Source organism: Lissotriton helveticus, chromosome 10, assembly GCF_964261635.1.
Source record: "Lissotriton helveticus chromosome 10, aLisHel1.1, whole genome shotgun sequence".
NCBI classification, from domain to species: domain Eukaryota; kingdom Metazoa; phylum Chordata; class Amphibia; order Caudata; family Salamandridae; genus Lissotriton; species Lissotriton helveticus.
Window position 1 is genome coordinate 1,125,355,807 of NC_136071.1, and position 20,025 is coordinate 1,125,375,831.

Here is a 20,025-nt window from a genome sequence, read left to right on the forward strand (position 1 = left end):
ATCAGCTCTTTGTTGGCTTTGTGGGTGCAAAGAAATTTCGGGCTGTCCAAAAGCATACCATCTCCCGATGGGTTGTCCTTTGTATTAAAGTATGTTGCGCTTTAGCAAAAAAGGAATCTCCAGTGGGGCTGCGTGTTCATTCCACTAAGGCTACGGCGGCAAGCCCCACGCCTTGACATCTGCCAGGCGGAAACGGCGGCATCTGTGCACACGTTAACCAGACATTACAGCCTGGACAGCTAAGTCCGGAGGGTCCGCTATCTTGCGCGTTCTGTCCTCCAGGACTTTCTGGTGTGGCTTGGTTTGCAGACCTTCCTCTTGGGTTGGTATTGCTGGGGTATATATTCTAAGGTAAGGAATGTTTAACTAACAGATCTTGCAGATGAACAAGGTACTTGCAGTCGGTAACAATGTATCTGTAAGAGACATAGGTTAGTTCTAGATTCCTTACCCCCTGCAAAGTGACTTCTAGTTTTAGGGACTCCCTTACAGGGCCCTAGCTGTGGCACACCGTTGGTCAGCGTCTTTCATGGCCTTGCACTTCTGGCGTGGAAAGTCCTGTTAGAACTGACGTCAGCGCGCAGGAGCGGCATCTAAGTAGGTACCGAAACGTCATTCCGGCGCCTACAATGCCGACGACGGACGTGGAGTCGATCGACACCACCTACCGACGCTCAGGTGTACTGCTAACAAAAAATTATCTGGATCCAGTCTGACGCCTGGAGGTAATTCTAATGCAAGGAATCTATAACTAACCTATGTCTCTTACAGATACATCGTTACCGAAGGTAAGTAACTTCTTCTTTTAAAACCCTATCTAGTTCAGAGCAAGGATCGCTGACTGGAAAGGCCTTGAATCCAGCCCTCTCCTCTGATGAATCATTACATAATTTTCTCATGTAGCTATCATAATTGCTGCAAATGCCCACAACATCACTTCAGTTTTTACTAAACGTGTCAAGAACATTTTGGAGCAATGCTAGAACTGAAATTGATTCAGGATTTTAAAGCGACCAGATCAGACATTACAGGGCGGCAGCGCCACTCATTTTCTGCTTTACAAGATGTAGTAAGTACCGCTGAATCTGCGTACCTCTCTGAGGCTTCATCCACAGTGATAGAATGCTTTAGATCACCATTAAGGGATACTAGAGTATGTTCCATGTCAGCCTGAAGTACATCAGGGAGGTATTTGGTAAGTATTTGCATGGAACTTGGGCGCTGATGCATGTTTGCGAAACGGATCCCTAAGGAGACCATCAGCCTGATTCAAACTGGTGCCAAGCTGCACTAAAGCATGCACAAACGCAGGAAATGAAATGAAATGAAAAAGAAACTTAATAAAGCGCACTGCGGCCAAGCGGCTTCCTGGCGCTGAAACTAAACTAGACTCTGCGGGGGAAACTGAGGGAGCTAACAGGGGAATGCCTGGGAAAACAAAAATGTTTTCAGAGCTTTGCGAAAGTGGGCATAGATGGGGATAGAACGGATAGAGAGAGGGAGAGTGTTCCAGAACCGGGGGGCCAGAACCGAAAAGCGGGTGCCCCCTGTTCTGGATTTGCAAAAGCGGGGGACATGCAGGAGGGAGAGAGAAGAGGAACGAAGAGTGCGGGTGGGAGTGTAGGGAATAATCAAAGAACTAATAAAGAGGGGGGCTGAGTGGGTGTAGGCCCGAAATGCCAAGCAGGCCAATTTGAAAAATGATCTGAGGTGCACGGGGAGCCAATGGAGGGACTTGAGTGCAGGTGTGATGTGAGATGATTTGGGAAGGCGGAGGATGAGGCGGGCAGCCGGATTTTGGATGGCCTGTAGGCGTCGGATTTCATAAGCAGGAATGCCTACATACAGGCCATTCCCATAGTCAAGGCGAGAGGTGATAAGGGCCAGGACTATGGATTTGAGGGCGTCCGCTGAGAAATACCGGGAGATCTTCCGGATGAGGCGAAGGGACAAAAAGCAAGAGGATACGACAGAGCTGACTTGGGCATGCATGGTGAGGTCATGGCTGACCTTGATGCCCAAGGTCCGAACGGAGGGGACCGGAGAGGGAGGGGAGCCACAGGAAGGGGGCCAGTGAATCGAGGACCAAGGATTGGAGGGACCACCGGTGAGGACAAGCTCCGTTTTATCGGGATTGAGCTTTAAAAGATTAGTGCTCATCCATTCAGAAATAAAAACTAAAGTGGAGCAGAATTTAGGAAGAGAAACCGAGGGGGAAGAAAGATCAAAGACGAGCTGGAGGTCATCCGCGTAATTATACACAGAGACCCCCAGCTCGCGAAGGGAAATGATAAGGGGGTGGATATAGAGATTAAAAAGAAGAGGGGAGAGGGAGGAGCCTTGAGGGACCCCACAGGTAACTAGACGAGGGGGAGCGGAAAAACCCGAGAGGTGAACCGCTTGTGACCTGCCCGAAAGAAAGGACGCAAGCCAAGAAAAGGCTACGCCTCGAATGCCCGCTGCGCTGACACGGTCGAGGAGAGTGGCATGGTCGACCGTGTCAAACGCAGCGGACAGGTCGAGGAGAACCAGGGCTTGGGGAAGATTGGTGTCAGCTTTCCCCTTGAGTTCGTCCAGGACGGCGATGATAACTGTCTCCGTAGAGTGTCCTGGTCGAAAGCCTGCCTGATGGGAGGCCAGGAGGTGGTTCTCCTCGACATAAGCGGACAGGCAAGAAGTAACATGGCTTTCAATGATCTTCCCCAAGTAGGGGAGGAGAGAAATAGGCCGGAAATTAGAGGGGAGAGAGGGATCTAGTCCGGGTTTCTTAAGAATGAGAAGAACCATTGCGGTTTTAAAGGAAGAAGGAACAGAACCCAAAGCCAAAGAGGCGTTAAGAAGGGCAAGAGGAGGAGCGGGGACAGCTGGTGAAAAGAGCTTTGAGGATCCGTGCCGGGGCACAGTCCGCTGGCGAGCCAGATTTGACTTTGGAGAGCAAGTTAAAAAAGCAATCAATGGAAATGGGAGAAAAATGGTCCAATGACGAGGGAGGCAGAGGGAGGGAACAGGGAACACCGGTATGCTGCGCCAAGGGAATTTTAGCCTTTATGTTGGCGATCTTGTCAATAAAATAGTCATCAAGTGAGAAGCAGAGGGTCTGGGTAGGGACAAGACTGGTGCTGGTGCGGTCGGAGGTGGCGAGATGATGAACCAGGGAGAAAATTTCTCGGGGTTTATTGGCAGAGAGAGCAACTCTCTCGGTGAAGTAATTGGTTTTGGCCGTCAAGATCGCTTTTTTATAATCATTAAGAAGGAGTTTATATTTAGCGCGGAGGATGGGGCAGTAGTTACGTCTCCAGTGGGGTTCCGAACGCCTGAGATCGAGTTTAAGATCTTTGAGCTCCCTGGTGAACCATTTATGTGCGTCGTAGGGGCGGACAGATTTAACCTTTTTGAGCGGGGCAACCTGATGGCAGTAGGAGGAAAGCCAGGTGCTGATGGCTTCTGTCTGCGAATTTAAGGAGAGACCAGTAAGATCAGGCATTGAAGAGGCCAAGGGAAGACGAGAGTAGGTTGAGATCCGTTTGGTTCCAGCTACGAGCTAGTATATTTTTAGATAAGGGTAATTTGACAGTAGATGCGGAAAAGATGGAAAAAGAAATAGTGAAATGATCGGACCAAATACAGGGAAGTATAGAAGGGGGTGAGATATCGCGGCGCAGTGACCAGATCTGGTCAAGGGTATGACCCTTGACATGGGTGGGGACCAAGATGTGAGGTAAGAAGTTCAGACACTGGAGGGTGGCAGAAAAGTCTTTGGAAAAAGAATCTTCTCTAGGGTCACCTGGCCAGTAGTTGAAGTCGCCAAGTAGGATGACCGATGAGTGGTTGACCGCCAGAGTGGCCAAGAGATCCCGCAAGGTAGGAACAAATAGGGGCATGGATTGAGGGGGACGGTACATGAGGACGACAGTGAAGGGATCAGGGAGATTAAGAGAACGGGCCACCAAGTAATCCACATTGGGTATTGGTGGGTGGTCAAGGAGCTGAAATTTCAGGGTGGAGCGAATAATCATCGCCACGCCACCCCCAGCCTTCCCAGCCGGGCGATCCGCACGAAGGGCATAATAGGTGTCTGGGAGAATAGCCAAGAGATCCGGGAGAGAGCAGGAGCAACGTTTTATTCATCGTAGTGTTTCCTTTTAAAGCGGGTCATTGTTTCTTGGAGCGACATCTTACACAATTTAACCTAAAACCTAGGGGGCTCTGTAATATTCAAATAGGTCTTGAATCCTGTGATTCTGGGCAAATCACTTAATCTCCCCGTGCCTGAATGTTTAATGTAAATACGGTGCTCATGTAAAGCGCTCCAATACCTTCGGGTCGAGTTTGCGCTATATAAAATATGCACACAAAAAAAGCTAGATTTTTAGGGCTCGCCTGCTGGGCGCATGCGCCTAGCTGGCGAAGCTCTATTGGGGCTTAAACAGACTTTACCGAACTTGGCGATTTGGTGCTGTGCCCGTGGCGTTTAGGTCAATGCGCTTGCGCATTGACCTAAAATGCGCGTGCACATCACCAAATCGCCGTCTGTTCCCTCAGCCGCACTCCTCCCACACCTTTGAAGTGAAGCTTAGCTTCACTTCAAAGGCCCCTGCTGCTTAACACCCTCTCCCCGCTCCGCCCCCTCCCCTGCCCGCCGTGTCGCATTTCTCCCCCCCCCCCCCCTTCTCTGCCTTCCCTCCGTCGCTCGGCCCCCTCCCCACCCTCTGTTCTATCGCAGAATTAAGTAGCAGCCCACGCAGAAAGCAATTTAGTTAACACAGATGACTCGGTGTGTTAGAGTTTTATTGTATACCCTTTATTTGCTCATTGCATGTGCTTTCTGTGGTGGCAGGCTCTGTCAATTGTTATTCTGTGCCCTTCTGTGGATCCACAATTGTATTCCTACTTCTGTTTGTGTAATGTCTCCGTTTTTGTGTTTTTTACACAATATGTTCCCTCTTCTATAAATTCCCATCACCTAGCAGCCTTTATCCCACCTGTCACCCCCCGATGAGCGGACCAACGCTTAAGCATGAGTTGCCGTGATTCCCTGATTCACTAAACCTTCTCTCTTTCCCTCGAAGTCTATCCTATGTATCACGGACATGATGTCCAATACTCGATTGTTTTCTTCCGCATATTTTTTGCCAAACTTCAGCGACCTTTTTTGCAATGGCTAAACCTGAATTACTGTTCAAACATGACACTTACCTAGCTTCACTCCATGAACATGGCATGAATGAGAGAGAGAAAGAAAGCGAGCATTCGCAAAGCCAGTAACCGAGCCTGTCATCCTTCTGAGGTTGGTAAAGTGAGTGGTAAAAGCAACATCTGTTATTTTACAATGCTTATTTTATTGATAAATTATTAGGGTGCTTTCAAACACCAGGTCTCGTATGGAACGCTCTCTCTATATGTGCAAGCATTATAGGCATACATGTTTATTACTGCAGGTTCCTAAGTAATGCGGCGCAGTTTTACATATGGGTGTGTGGGTCTCTATAGGTGGCACAGGCTGATGGGTGCTATGGCGACATCTCTCTTTTCCATCGCGTCGTCACTGCCATCTCTCTTACCTTCTCCCATGCCTCTCTCTCACCCCTCAGACCTTCTCCCTACCTCCTCTCTCTCTCTGTACCCTTTCTTTTTATGGCCCCTCTCAACGCTCTGCAGGCTACAGCACCAATGCCCTGTTGGGCGCTTGGCCTGCCTTCTCAGCCTTCCATGGAGCGCGACGTCCAGGCCACCCCTGCAGCACGGTCCTCAATGGCCTCTAACTCACAGCAGGAGGCTTGGTTTTTTTCGGGATGGCTTCGACCGTTGGTTGTGTAATGTACTCTTTGTTCGAAATTCCGGAAGAATTGGATTTGTCTTAGACACAAATACAGACACGAATTTAAATGTTATTGAAATAAGATCATCTTTTCTCTGTCACAAACCCTTATGGAACCCACAGGACCACCACCCCCACCACCACTACATCCACCACCACATCCACCACAACCACCACCCCATCCACCACCACCACCGCATCCACCATCACCGCATCCACCGCATCCACCACCACCGCATCCACCATCACCACATCCACCACCACCACATCCACCATCACCTCCACATCCACCATGACATCCACCGCCACATCCACCACCACCACATCCACCACCACCGCATCCACCACCGCACCCACCACCACTACATCCACCACCACTACATCCACCACCACATCCACCACCCCATCCACCACCGCATCCACCATCACCACATCCACCGCATCCACCACCACCGCATCCACCGCATCCACCACCACATCCACCACCACATCCACCATCAACACCACATCCACCATCACATCCACCACCACCACCACATCCACCATCACATCCACCATCACCTCCACATCCACCATGACATCCACCGCCACATCCACCACCACATCCACCACCACATCCACCACCACCACATCCACCACCACCACACCCACCACCACTACATCCACCACCACATCCACTACAGCCACCACCCGCCACCCCATCCACCACTACCACCACCACCGCATCCACCACCACCACCGCATCCACCACATCCACCACCACCACATCCACCACCACCACATCCACCACCACATCCACCATTTATTTGCAAGTTTGTACCGCGCTGGCTTCACTCCCGGAGGAGTATCTCCGCGCCTTTGGCTTCTACAAAGAATTAAGAAGAAGGGCTATTGCAGATGTTCTAATCTACTGTTGAAACAGGAAGGTCTTCAACATTTTCCTGAAGGGAACCATCACCATCACCACCACATTCACCATCACATCCACCACCACATCCACCATCACATCCACCGCCACATCCACCGCCACATCCACCGCCACATCCACCGCCACATCCACCACCACATCCACCACCGCCACATCCACCACCGCCACATCCACCACCACCACATCCACCACCACTTCACCAACGCATCCACCACCACCACATCCACCGCATCCACCACCACCACATCCACCACCACCACTGCATCCACTGCATCCAGCACCACCACCACATCCACCACCACATCCACCACTTCCACCGCATCCACCACCACCACATCCAACACCACATACACCACTGCATCCACCACCACCACATCCACCACCACATACACCACTGCATCCACCACCACCTCATCCACCACCTCATCCACCACCGCATCCACCACCACCACATCCACCACCACATCCACCACCACTTTCACCACATCCACAACCACCACATCCACCATCACCACCACATACACCATCACATCCACCACCACCACCACCACATCCACCATCACCTCCACATCCACCATGACATCCACCGCCACATCCACCACATCCACCACCACATCCACCACATCCACCACCACCGCATCCACCACCACCGCATGCACCACCACACCCACCACCACATCCACTACAACCACCACCCCATCCACCACTACCACTACCACCTCCACCACCGCATCCACCACCGCATCCACCACCGCATCCACCACCGCATCCACCACCGCATCCACCACCGCATCCACCACCGCATCCACCACCGCATCCACCACCGCATCCACCACCGCATCCACCATCACATCCACCATCACATCCACCATCACATCCACCATCACATCCACCATCACATCCACCATCACATCCACCATCACATCCACCATCACATCCACCATCACATCCACCATCACATCCACCATCACATCCACCATCACATCCACCATCACATCCACCATCACCTCCACCATCACCTCATCCACCACCACCACATCCACCACCACCACCACGTCCACCACCACCACCACGTCCACCACCACCACCACGTCCACCACCACCACCACATCCACCACCACCACCACATCCACCACCACCACCACATCCACCACCACATCCACCACCACCACCACATCCACCACCACCACCACATCCACCACCACCACCACATCCACCACCACCACCACACCCACCACCACTACATCCACCACCACATCCACTACAACCACCACCCCATCCACCACTACCACCACCACCGCATCCACCTCCTCCACCGCATCCACCACCACATCCACCATATCCACCACCACATCCACCATCACATCCACCACCACATCCACCACCACATCCACCACCACATCCACCACCACATCCACCACCACATCCACCACCACATCCACCATCACCTCCACATCCACCATGAAATCCACCGCCACATCCACCACCACCACCACATCCACCACCACCACATCCACCACCACCACCACATCCACCACCACCACATCCACCACCACCACATCCACCACCACCACATCCACCACCACCACATCCACCACCACCACATCCACCACCACCACATACACCACCACCACATCCACCACCACCACATACACCACCACATCCACCACCACCACCACATCCACCACCACATACACCACCACATCCACCACCACCACCACATCCACCACCACATCCACCACCACCACCACATCCACCACCACATCCACCACCACTACATCCAACACCACATCCACTACAACCACCACCCCATCCACCACTACCACTACCACCTCCACCACCGCATCCACCATCACATCCACCATCACATCCACCACCACATCCACCACCACATCCACCACCACATCCACCACATCCACCATCACCTCCACCACCACCACATCCACCACCACCGCCACATCCACCACCACCGCATCCACCACCACCGCATCCACCACCACCGCATCCACCACCACCACCGCATCCACCACCACATTCAAATCCACCACCACATCCACTTCCACAACCACCATATCCACCACCACATCCACCACATCACCACCACATCCACCATCACCACCACATCCACCACCACATCCACCACCACCACCACATCCATCATCTTCACCATCACCTCCACATCCACCATGACATCCACCGCCACATCCACCACATCCACATCCACCACATCCACATCCACCACATCCACCACCACCACCACATCCACCACATCCACCACCACCGCATCCACCACCACCACATCCACCACCACCGCATCCACCACCACCGCATCCACCACCACCGCATCCACCACCACCGCATGCACCACCACCACACCCACCACCACTACATCCACCACCACATCCACTACAACCACCACCCCATCCACCACTACCACCACCACCGCATCCACCACCTCCACATCCACCACCACCACCACATCCACCACCACATCCACCACCACATCCACCACCACATCCACCACCACATCCACCACCACATCCACCATCACATCCACCACCACATCCACCACCACATCCACCACCACATCCACCATCACCTCCACATCCACCATGAAATCCACCTCCACATCCACCACCACCACATCCACCACCGCCACATCCACCACCACCGCCACATCCACCACCACCGCCACATCCACCACCACCACCACATCCACCACCACCACCACATCCACCACCACCACATCCACCACCACTTCCACCGCATCCACCACCACCACATCCACGTCCACCACCGCATCCACCACCTCATCCACCACCACTTTCACCACATCCACCACCACCACATCCACCACCACCACATCCACCACCACCACATCCACCACCACCACATCCACCACCACCACATCCACCACCACCACATCCACCACCACCACATCCACCACATCACCACCACATCCACCACCACATCCACCACCACATCCACCCCCACATCCACCACCATCACCACCACATCCACCATCACCACCACATCCACCACCACCATATCCCCCAGATCCACCACCACCACATCTATATGTGTGTGGCTCTGTGTGTGTGTGTGTAGGTGCAAATGCAATGTTCTTGGATTTTCGTCACAATAAAATACACTGAACATAATCTTCACAAAAGTTATTTACAAACGTTTAAGCTATTGCCATTATAAATTACAAAAACTTTTATTTAAGTATTAATTATTTACAAAATTAAAAGCCATTGTTATTTGTAATATCAATACATCTAAGTCACGTAAATACAACACACATTGCATTACAAATGCTATAGGTGTCACATTTGCGAAAGTTAAAACTATTGATATTGTAACTGACAAAGCTATTAATTCTGCTACTTTCAAAACCAACACATAAATAAAAAAAGTGTCATTTACAATACCAATAGCTCAAACTTTCCTAATGCGAGACCTATTGCATTTCCAATGCTTGTTTGCATTTCGGACTCGATGTATTTCCAATTACTGTGGGACTCGGTTAATATGCAAAGCTTGCAGATTAGCCATTTCTGTCCATTGTCTTCCTCTGCTGCAAAGTACTTGTTCTCTTGATTAATCGTTGGCGCTGTTGGCTCTGTGGTGCATTGTTTAGCTTTTCCTACAGGGAAACTGAGCTCTACATAATTGAACAATGCCATTTTGAATTGCAAGCATGACGACAAAATGCAGTGTCGGTGTGGTTTGGGCACGTGGGTGATGAGTGATGTCCTCGAGCACAAATTAAAGTCTTTACAACAACTTAGGGCCTCTGTTCCTCAGCTGTGGCTCCTCTCTGCTGAAGGTGCTGTGCTGGCACAATGACTGCCTCTGCTGCAAGCGGAGAGGAAAACGTGAGGTCCACTGCAACCAGTAATGAGCAGCGCTGCATCACCTACCTTTACCCAGTTAACATTTCTTGGATAGATAAAGATAAAACCATGAAAGCACAATTTAATATTTGAAACGGTGTGGACACTAGGGTCACTCATGAGCAATGTCCTCTAGCACATATAGAGTCTTCAGGAAACTGATCTCTACTGAATTCTTTGGATCCGTGTTTGTTCCTCAGATCTGCCATCTTTCCACTGCAAGTCCACATGCTGGAATCAAGTCTGCCTGTTGTAAGTGAAAACGAAAATATGCCACTGCATCCAATAGTACGCACTGCCGAATCACACGGACCTGCCTCCACCCAGGAAATATTTCTTGGATAGGTAGAAATTAAAGCATAAAATGCAGTTGTGCCAATTAAAACTAGTTGTACCTAATACTGCAACCTTAGTCCCCTTACTGAACAACATTTTAGGCATAATGGTGCATCATGATAAAAAAACACTTTTTACCTGTATCTTGTCGCAGACCTTTACACTAAATCATTACCATGGAGACACTCTGTAATGTACCTTTGACCTTCGGACTGAGAGTCCGACACCTTATGCACTAGTCTACAAGTGACCCTCTAGTGTTAAAGTTGAAAACATAACTGACATTCGATCTATCTAGACAAATCTTTGAGATTAACAGGTTATGGTACAGTGATAGATCATTCTATTTACAGAATAGGAAGGAGAGAAAGTGATGACAGAGGAGAGAGGTCACATTTCTTTTTCTTTGGGCATGGTTTATTTAAAACCAGATTTTCTCAGAGAAGAAAAAGTGTTCACCTGATGCTATGTTTGTCCTTTTACCAAACAATTTTGGGAAACAGTACACTTTTTACTCGAACCTTGGATCAGATCTAAACAGACCCACAAAGACAGCAGGTCGTTAACCTTTAACCTTCAGACTTGAGTCTGTGAACTTGACTATTAGGCCACAAGTGACTCGTTATTCCTCAACCTGAAGACACAGCTATGACATTCAATTTGCATGAACACTTCATTGTGACTCCATAGGTGGGTGCACACTGATAGCTATTCCATTTACCGAATAGGATGCAGGGAAGGCAATGACAGCGGGAAAAGGAGAGAGTGAAATATTTTTTTCAGTACTTTGGGCATAGTATATTTAAATATTGCTGTCAGAGTCGCAAGGAAAAATGGCTTGGCAGGCATTGGACCCCCGCGATGGTGGAGAAGCTGCACACAGTGCTCCCCCACCCCTGAAATACTGGCCTGGTGAGACCTCATTCCCAGCAAGCAGTCATGCGTCCCGTGCCAGCCCCCCGCTAATGTGCCTGCAAGTACTTGTTGGCTGGCAGGCATTGAGGCCCCTAAAGGGGTTGAGGAGCTGGCAGGTCACTGTGGTCCCCTGTCCCCTAAAATATTGGCTTGCCGGGACCCCATGCCTGTGTGACCTAAGGAATAAGCTTAGTGTAGCTTGGAAATTGGGCTGATCAGCTTACCTTTTTTTCTGGCTCTGGTTCTCCAGTGCAGGTTCCTTCGTGGGTGGCAGCAGCAATTAGTGAAGGTGGTAGCAGAAGTCCTGATTACAAGGACTGGAGGATTCTCTTGATCGACACCTTAGCTTCACGTCACTTTTGCCACATGCCACCAGTGCCACCTGCTCTGCTAACCTATAATAGTTCTAGTAGCACTGGTAGGGACTGGACGGTGCCTTCAAATCTAGTAAACTCCACTCTGCTTGCGGATATTTCCGCACTTCGCGTTACACAGGAGCTGAGTTTTATCCCTCGTTCGCGTTCATCAACGTCCAGTTGGCGAGCGTGGAAAGTCCACTTCCCTGCGAGATTTTTCCTCGTTCGCGATCATCATCAAGTTGGTGAGCACAATCGTGGAAAATCAACCTCCCCACGAGATTCAACATAGGCGGTCAAGTTTCTCATTGCGAGCGGTCGCGTATCCTCGCGACCGCTCACGCTGAGAAACTGCCTGTTCGTGTTGAGAAAGCTTCAGCTTGAGTAAAAATCTGCTCGAGCGGCAGAAAGGAAGCAGCACCCACTTGCGCTGTGCATGGTGCCGTTCGCGAAGATTGCACAGTGCAGACAAGCACCTGCCACTAAAAATCACTGCGAACAGCATTTATCCAAGACATTCTGCCGCTTGCAGAGCTCTGCGTAGCGAAGCTAGGGGCGGCTCCTCCATTAGGGTGGAAGAGCGTCGCCCCACTGCTTTCTTGCGGTGCAAGAATCTTGCGGTGCAAGAAGCAGAAACATAAAATGGTAAAGCTACCATTTTATGTTTCTGCTTTCCGCACTGCGAGAAAGCAGAAGTGTTTGGTTGGATTCTGGTCTGCTGGAAAGCAGCGTAGGAGTCGCTAGCCCAATGCTATGGGCCCTAACTGTTTGGCCGACCAAACCAGTCATGCACACTCTCCCTTCTCTCTATGTAGGCTGCATGCAGCCTACATAGAGAAAATGGCCTCCCCATAGGCACCCGGCTTGGCGCCATCCCCATCAATCACAACGCTTCCTTTGCAGCATTGTGATTGGTTTAGGGGAGGAGAGGGAGGCTGCTTGCTTCCTGTTCCTTATCGCAGGACCTGGCCAAGAGCTGCGACGGCGCAGGACCCGGGAAGTTAAGTTTATTACATTTTTTTTCCCATTAACTCTGCGTCCCATCTAGCGAGTCATGCAGGCCGCGACTGAGCGCAGCAGAAGTTCTCCAGTATTAGGGGTGTCTTTCATAGATTCACATGCTTGAATATTCCCCGTCGTCGAAGTGGAAGTCCCACGGTACATAAAATAGCAGTAATATATACATATATACATGAAAATTATCATAATTACATATATACATATATAAAATGCAGTAAAATATATATAAAGTTTAAAAGTACCATAGAACCAAATAGGCCCATAGAAAGCCTAAGGGAGAACTCACTTTAGTAACATATCAGTGTCATTATGTATTGGTCCACATTCTAGCCAATCAGGCTGTAGCTCCCTCTAGAACCTTCTCCTCAAAAGCCCAAGTCCTCAGTTTTCTACCGCACATCGTGTGAAGGGAGTCTCCCTGAGCTCTGCTCAGTTTTTCTTCTTACATAGCTGTTTTTTCTTCTCAGATGTCTTCCTCAAGGAAATCTTTGTTCAGGCCATGTCCATCTTGTGGAAAATTGCGTCTCTTTCATGAAGATTCACACAGTAAATGTATTTACTGTCTCTACCCGGACCATAAGGTGAAGAACTGTAAGTACTGCCGTACTTTTCCACCTAAAACATTAAGAGACAGAGAGCCCGTCTCCTTCTGTGGCTACAGAAGTTAAAATCTACAGACACGGTGCTCTCAGAGGTTGAGAGTGTCTCTTCTTTCCAGTCTAAGACCTCTCAGAAGCGTGGGTCGGAGACTGAGGTGCCTTCTCCTTTTCTCAAGAAAAGTAGACTTGTGGGAACCTCTTTGGCTGTCTCCCCAAAGGATTTATCTCCTATTACACCTACGGGACCTGGCTCTCTGGCGTCACTGTCTAAAGCCATGCCTTCGTCCTCTAAAACGGGCACTGGTTCGTCGACGGGCTCGTCGACGCGTCCGTCCGACGACATCTGCGATGACAAGATCCGTGGATGCTGTCTCCATGTATTCGAAGACTACGTCGACGACGACCACCTCGTCGACGACGACCCATGAGGTGAGACCCATTACCTCGATCGTAAAGATCACGTCGACGACTGTCGAGTCAACACCGTCGACAAAGAAACCACCGTCGACGCGTCACCCGTCGACGCACTCCTCGTCGTCGACCAAGACCACAGCTTTGTCGTCGACCAAGACCACAGCTTCACAGTGGTCGCTGCTTCAACGCTTAAAAAGGTGTCTCATATACAATTGAGTCCTATCAAAAGTGGTTCTACTCTTCCTGACCAATTGTTTCAGTCTGCGGAAGAGGACTCCAATGATGGTTCAGAGGTGGAGAATGTCTTCGGCCAAGCGTCTAGCCCATCCGAGCTAAACATCAAGTGCCAAGATTATGATGAAGAGGAGGAAGAAAACGTCGAAGATGGGACGGATCTATTTCCTGTGGACACTTCAGAGGCACCTATGGCGGAACAAACGACACAGATACCACTGTCTTTGGTAATGAATCTGCAGCACATGCTGGGCGATTACAATCGAAGATTCCCGCCGTCCAGGCCTGCTTCTCCAGTGCCGCAACCTCCTCCGCAGCCTCTAATTCCTGCATCAGTTCCTCCCAGGTCACCAGTACGTACTCAGCAGGATACGAATAATGAGGATCCAGACCCTCACAACCCAGATCAGGATGATGATGATGCTGGCCTTCAGGAGTGGGACAATTACAGGGCTCACACACCTTTGACCCCACCAACGTCGCCTTTAGCTTCGTCCCCTGTGGACATTGGCAGTTTCCATAACTTGATGGTCCGCGCTGCGATGAGGTTTCACCTCACTTTGGAAGTGCAACAGACTGATTGCTTTCTATACGATTTCAAAGACTTACCTCAACGGCAAGCTCACACTATTCCGATCATCGACCATGTTTGGGAGAAAAGCCTCAAATTGATGGAGAGACCAAATTCAATTCCTGCTGTCTTACCAAGGCTGGATAAAAAGTATAAAGCGCCACCGAATTCTTCGGCATGCCTAGTGTCTCAGCCTAAGGCGGATTCCGTCATTACTCAGGCAGCTCAAAAAAGTCCCGCAATCCTGCCACACCTCTCACATCTCCTCCTGATCAGGAAGGCCGCAAGCTGGACTCCATAGGTAAAAAATGTACCACCATGGCAGCCACTACTGTAAGGGCAGCTAATTCCTTGGCTATTCTTGGACGGTATGACCGCCAAATGTGGTCCGAAATTGCAGCATACATCCCACAATTTCCAGATGCCATCCGTGCTGAAGCACAAGCCATCATTCAGGAGGGAGAAAAGATCACTTCAGAGATTATTGACTGCGCCCTTGACATTTCCTCTACGGGGTTCAGGCAATTGGCTGGAGCTGCAGTTTTGAGGCGTCAAGGCTGGTTAAAGTCTACAGCATTTCGCCCGGAGGTTCAGGCTAGAGTCCTCGATCTACCATACGACGGTGATTCGCTCTTCGGCAAACATGTCGACGATGTCCTCGAATCGATCAAAAAGGATACAGATACGGCCAAAGCTTTAGCAACCCTACAGTATAGAAAGCGGCCATTTCGAGGGGCACGTGGTAGAGGCGTCAATTCTTCCACTTTTCATGGCTCAAACAATATCGCTCATAATGGCTTCCTCGTGCATACAGTTGCTCCCCAACTGCAGGCTACATATGAGGGTCGTTCAAGAGGAACTAGACAAGCAGTGGCAGCAGATTTCAGGATCGTTTAACGACAGGATCATTCTCACGCCCCGCATTCGGGAAGCTCTGAAATGGTGGTCTCACCCTCCGAACATATCCATCGGTCGGTCTTTTCAAGACACGACTCCGACTCTGACGCTTACAACCGATGCGTCCCTAGAGGGTTGGGGAGCGCACCACGAAGGAATGTCCGCAAAAGGAAAGTGGACTGCAGTCCAGCGCACTTGGCACATAAACCGCCTGGAGCTTCTTGCGATCTCCCTTGCCCTGAAATCTTTCCAGAGGTTAGTGCAGGGCCAATCTCTGTTGGTGAGAACAGACAACACCACCAACATGCACTACCTCAACAAGCAGGGCGGCACGAGGTCCCTTCTGCTTTCCCGACAAGCACAGGAGATATGGAACTGGGCGATTCATCATCAAGTTCATCTTACAGCCATCCATGTTCCGGGTGTTTCCAATGTTCTGGCGGACTCACTCAGCAGATCTCTCTCGGACAATCATGAGTGGGAACTCAACCAACCAACTCTCGAGTTCATTTTCCACCAGTGGGGCCAGCCGCAGATGGATCTCTTTGCGACTGCCGCAAACAGGAAATGTCAACGCTTTGCAAGTCGTCATCCACACAGAGTCGAGCGGAAATGCATTTTCGATCAACTGGTCGAACGAATTCATCCACGCTTTCCCTCCGCTTCCTCTGATTCCGCGCCTGTTACACAGGATGAGGCTTCAACCCTGTCATGTCATCCTGATTACACCCAAGTGGCCGCGGCGCCCATGGTTCTCGGACCTTCTGTTGTTTTCCCAGAACGAGCCAATATCGCTTCATCCTCTGCCTCACCTCCTCACGATGAAGCAAGGGCAGATTTGCCACCCAGATCCGGCATATCTCCAGCTCCATGCCTGGAACCTGAACACAATGAATTTTCACGTCTAACCATCGACGCAGATTGCAGGGAAGTGTTGGCGCACGCTCGCGCTCCATCCACCATTAAAACCTATCAGCTGAAGTGGAAGCGTTTCTGTGTTTGGTGCCACACCAAAGCCTTGGATCCAATGACCGCCAAACCGGAACAAATCCTGCCTTTTTTCCTATCCCTTGCAAAATCAGGACTTTCTCACTCCACTCTTAAGGTGTTTCTGGCGGCACTTTCCCGTTTCCGTCATGATGGTTCCACGTCACTGTATTCCTCTAGAGTCATCCAACAGTTTTTCAAAGGCCTCTTCCGGATGTTTCCACCCATTCGTCGCCCTCCACCTGCTTGGCGACTAAATCTGTTTTTGTCTCAACTCCTCCTACCTCCTTTTGAACCCATCCATTTCGCAACCTTAAAATTCGTCACATAGAAAGTTGCTCTGCTGCTCGCCTTGACATCCTCTAGGCGTGTTAGTGACATCCAGGTATTCGCGATTCAGCCTCCTTTTCTCCAGTTCTCCAATGAGGCGGTTACGCTCCGTACTAATCCAAAATTTATCCCGAAGGTTCCAAGTGATTTTCATCTCAATGATCCTGTCATTCTAAAGACTTTCTTTCCTCATCCACAAACTCCTGCTGAACGTTCATTACATTCATTGGATGTGAAACGCTGTCTTAAGTTTTACATTCAGCGTACTACACCATTCAGGAAATCAGACCAGCTGTTCGTGGCCTATGGTCCGATCTGCAAAGGACAACCTGTTACCAAACAGACTATTACTAGGTGGATTTCCTCCACCATTACTTTTTGTCATCAACGGGCGGGCAAGCCCCTTCCTGCTCCAGTACGAGCTCATTCAACTAGAGCTGTGTCAACCTCTACTGCCCTCTGCGGGGGTACGTCTACGACACATTTGCAGAGCTGCCACGTGGTCGAGCAGCCATACTTTTACGAAGCACTATTGTCTCCAATCAACAGACGCTGCGGATGCGGCAGTGGAACAAGCGGTGCTGCGGAATCTTTTCCATTGAAGAGGAGCCACTGTTGCTACCCACCTCCAGTCATAAAGGTATTTTCTCTTGATTTTGGCTATATTGTTTTTTAAATGATATAAGAGTGTATACTCGGAGTTTTTATGTTACCTTTATGACTTATGTGATCATTTACTGCTTTCTACTCTTATTCAAGCATGTGAATCTATGAAAGACACCCCTAACACTGGAGAAGAACATAAGTTACTTACCTGTAAACTGTGGTTCTCCAGTATTTGTGTCTTTCATAGATTCACATGTGACCCTAACTTCCTCCCCTCAGAGGCTCCTTTTCTCCTCAGGCACTTTTGTGTTACTTGGTGCTACTAAAATCTGAGGACTTGGGCTTCTGAGGAGAAGGTTCTAGAGGGAGCTACAGCCTGATTGGCTAGAATGTGGACCAATACATAATGGCACTGATATGTTACTAAAGTGAGTTCTCCCTTAGGCTTTCTATGGGGCTATTTGGTTCTATGGTACTTTTAAACTTTATATATATATTTTACTGCATTTTATATATGTATATATGTAATTATGATAATTTTCATGTATATATGTATATATTACTGCTATTTTATGTCACGTTGGACTCCCACTTCGACGGGGAATAGTCAAGCATGTGAATCTATGAAAGACACCAATACTGGAGAACCACAGTTTACAGGTAAGTAATTTATGTTCTATTTTTTGCACTTCACGGACCGCGTAGCAAAACTCCCCGAACTACGCCCAGGCTTACTCCTGGTGCCTTCCCTCGGTCTACAGCTGAGCACTGCTGCCCTCCAGTGGCTTATGCTGGTGCTTTTTGGTTTAAAACTTGAAGGGAAGATTTTCTTTACTTGAAGGTGGGTGTTCACCGATGAAAAACGGTTCAAACCCAAAACTGGACAGCCTGTACATAGCCCTTTGCTATCTCTGTATTATAAATCTTCTATATTTCATTTTACTTTTACACAGTGTGCTCACCTGAGCACTCAGCTCCTTCCTCCTATTGATGGAAATATTATAATTTAAACTATGTAGCCTTGTGCTTCTAACATTCCCATTGTGTGTATGAATAGTTACATTAATAATTTGGCGCATATATATATATATATATATATATATATATATATATATATATATATATATATATATACACACACACATCTTATTCTTTTGAGACGTGCTTTAATTGATATTCGAATAATAATTCGAAAATACATGTAGGACCCGTTACTTCTCCTTTGATCAAACATGATGGAGGCAAAGGACCCCGGTTATAGAGACATGTCTGGCTTTCAGTTGGGATGAGCCATTCGGTAGTATCCACATAGGTGTACTGGTGTAAAGGCCTGAGCCTCTGGACTGTAAATTCTCCAGGCTCCAACACCGGTCAACAGATAGTCTTGGGTGAAAGAGTAGCAGTCAGTCAGAAAGGGGCTGGTGCCTTCAAATCAGAAATGACAGAAAGCTTTCAATGGTTTCTGCAAGCTTGTCAAGCCCACTAGGGGGAACACGCATCAGTCCTAAACCGCACAGAGCCTTTCTAAGTCATGCTGCAGACTTGTGTCCTACTAGTCTCTGTGGCATATGCCATCTAGAACGAACAAAGATGTTTAGATGCTTTAGAAATAGCTCACCTGCAGTGTTTCTTTTTATTTTTTGCCTTTGAGCACTCCCAACCCGCTGACAACTCGCTCATGCTTTGTCTTTAAACAATCAGGAGACTCAGCAAAGCAACTGTGCGAGTCTGCACAGAAAATCTGGAAAACACCAAGTCAGCTACCCTCTCGGAACGCCATTCAGATCAATTGAGGACTGCACTGAGCAATGTCATTCAATGTGTATGGTAGTGGGATGCTTCCCTATGTCTAGTGGGTGATATCAGCGACCCAATGAAAAGTCATTTAAACCATCATTTTGTGTTGACTTGGACTGCAACCGATTTCACTCCTATGTTATTTGAGCACCCATGCATTCCTACAATCTTGACACTTTGGGAAAGCATGAAAATGATTAGAGGGTGCCACTTTCCCCACAGAGGTGTTAATGTGTGAACTAGCTAGCAAGAGAAATGACATTTTTACAACCTTTTTAAAAATATATCATTTTTACACAAATTCTCAAGACCAGCCAG

At 49.2% G+C, this 20,025-nt stretch overlaps 1 protein-coding gene across 1 annotated transcript in view; it reads left to right on the forward strand.

The window, feature by feature from the left end:
* Nucleotides 1–20,025, forward strand: part of TOPAZ1 (testis and ovary specific TOPAZ 1) — a 2,142,665-nt gene that overhangs the window by 594,559 nt on the left and 1,528,081 nt on the right. The window lies entirely within an intron of this gene.